The 2266-nt window shown below is 33.5% G+C and overlaps 1 protein-coding gene across 7 annotated transcripts in view; it reads right to left on the bottom strand.

The window, feature by feature from the left end:
• The window catches only part of LOC108973546 (pyruvate carboxylase, mitochondrial), a 33889-nt gene extending 33109 nt beyond the window's left edge, over positions 1-780 (bottom strand). For 2 of the 7 annotated variants that reach the window (XM_018940896.1, XM_018940937.1), the window contains exons 1-2: positions 704-780; positions 50-336 (exon numbers count right to left, since the gene is read on the bottom strand). The gene's annotated coding sequence lies outside the window, so the exon portion shown is untranslated. Of the gene's footprint in view, positions 1-49; positions 337-467; positions 676-696 lie in introns of those variants that run through there. The other 5 variants (XM_018940914.1, XM_018940911.1, XM_018940921.1 and 2 more) reach the window with 5 other exon arrangements.
• Between the last annotated feature and the right edge of the window lie 1486 nt (positions 781-2266).

Raw genomic sequence — 2266 nt, 5'->3', positions numbered from 1 at the left:
TCTGTTAACTTCCTACAAAATATCACAGCTGTTTTGATTTTTCACTTACGTTTTCTTTTGACTTTCGGCACAGATATGTGTTTCCTTTCGCTACTCTTGCTGTTTTATCGTGTATCCTTCGTTGTGTATGTATATTCAAATAAAATATATGTATATTAGAATTTTATTCTTCACTTATTCTCTTCAACAAATTTGCATGTGTTACGCATTCAAATAATGCATATACATACGTTTAAATGAATGTACGTATGTACAAATGTAACTGTCACTATTTAAACTTCACAGCACTCCAGTTACCCTGTGTCGTTGTTGTTATTGCTGCACAATTTATTGTCTCTTATAAAAAAGGAAAAATATGTTATAAACCATAATTGCAATTAAAAAAAAAACTGTTTAAATCAACCACTTTCAACAGTGACTGTGCAATTTCTAATTTTTTAGAATTAATAATTATATAAAATCACAACTTATTGAGTAGAATATTTGCAAGGGGTTTCCGCCAACTTTTTCAATAACTTCCTATATGGAAAAATGGCGAAGGTCGTCTCCTTGGTATGCACATGCGAAATCTACCAAATTAGTTAGGAAGAATTAAACTTTTATGCTTCGCAATTTTCTTCTATCAGCATATATGTACATACATACATATGTATATATTTTTGCACAAAGATTCAGCTTAACAGCTTAAAAAATTACCACGCACCACCACTTGGAACAAACACGTCCGTCCACACCAAAGTAACACATCTGACTGTTAGAATGACTTTAAAAAGCTTAACATGAAATGCCAACAGTGGCAAAGCTGCACAGTGACGATGAAACGAGCAGCAGTGCTATCAGTAGCAGCAACAGCAAAAGAATTTTAATAGCCGAAAGAAAAAGGTCGACTTGCGAATGTATAAAAATATATAAAATATAGCAGATTGAGAATAGTGAGTATAGAGCGAAAGCTTGAGAATAATAACAGATAATTGTACAAGTTAACAGCACCATATGGATTGAATGCGCAATTTTCTCAGCCTACGAAGCAGGCAAGTTTTGATACTCAATTAAGGAATAAGTGTGCAGACTGTGGGCTAAAAGTTTCTGAACTATCAATTAAATTTTTTTGCATAAAAAAATTTCTTTATTCTTCTACATAATATTTAACTTAAGTTATTACATCTGTTGGTACGACATTTCGATACCGGTTCAATAGTGCGTAATTCAAGATCATCAAGATAGGCGTTTGTTTTCATCTTCATCCTCTATTTTGAGGGAACTGTGAATTCCAAGGATGTTAATTGTCTTGCTCAATTTCACTTAATGCATTTTCACCAGACATAATTTCACGGAGTTTTGCGATGTTTTCTGGAGTTACTTGCTCTTGTGGTCGCTACGAACCTGATGCCATTTGAACTGGTACGGGAACACCCAAAATTAAGCGAATTACTTACACATATACAAACATACAATATATATTGAAGTACAGAAAAGCTCCAGAGCGAGGAGCATTAGAAATATTGCAAACTTTTAACCAAACGAATTTATGGACATATGTACTGATATGTATGTCCATAAATAGGTATTTTTATACACGAGTACATTTATATCTATATACATATGTACATATGTACATATATACCTATACATACATATATGCGTATGTACAAATGGTGACACCAAAGTCAAAAAGTCAACGTCACTACACAAAACAACTACGACGGCAGCGTTCAATGCCTCCAAATATCTCGATGATGAAAATGGGTCGGTTTGTTGTTACATTTCGTATATGTATATCTGTGCGTATGTACACGCATTCATACCTATATATGATCTTTCATGCTCTTAATTTTATGTACATAAGCGATACTAAAACTCGCGTAAACATCGCGCCAAGAAATGACTAAACATTTCTGGGAGGCGATAAACGATTCTGTTAACACGGCAAGACCACTACCGGCAGAATTACTAGTTACATACATATATGTTTGCCGCAAAGCCGGTTATGATGTGTTATTGCGCACACCTATATATACATAAATTATATATGTATGAACTTATACACATCTACATAACATTAATATTCAGCTAAACTTTAATGATATTGTATGTACTGAGAGCAAAGTATTAATGTAAACTTGAAGACTTTGAGCAAATGAAACTGTTAAAGTTTTACAGTGTGGGGCTGATTGGGCGCCGACCAACAATGTTCAGAGCGAAATCGTATGATTGACAAATTGACGTTCAAAAACATTAATAACATTTTTTATACAGACATATGCCT

The sequence above is a fragment of the Bactrocera latifrons genome, unplaced genomic scaffold (genome assembly GCF_001853355.1).
Source record: "Bactrocera latifrons isolate USDA-ARS-PBARC rearing strain unplaced genomic scaffold, ASM185335v1 scaffold_110, whole genome shotgun sequence".
Classification (NCBI taxonomy): domain Eukaryota; kingdom Metazoa; phylum Arthropoda; class Insecta; order Diptera; family Tephritidae; genus Bactrocera; species Bactrocera latifrons.
Note: the sequence above shows the minus strand (reverse complement) of the source record. Positions and strands in the feature narration are given on the sequence as shown.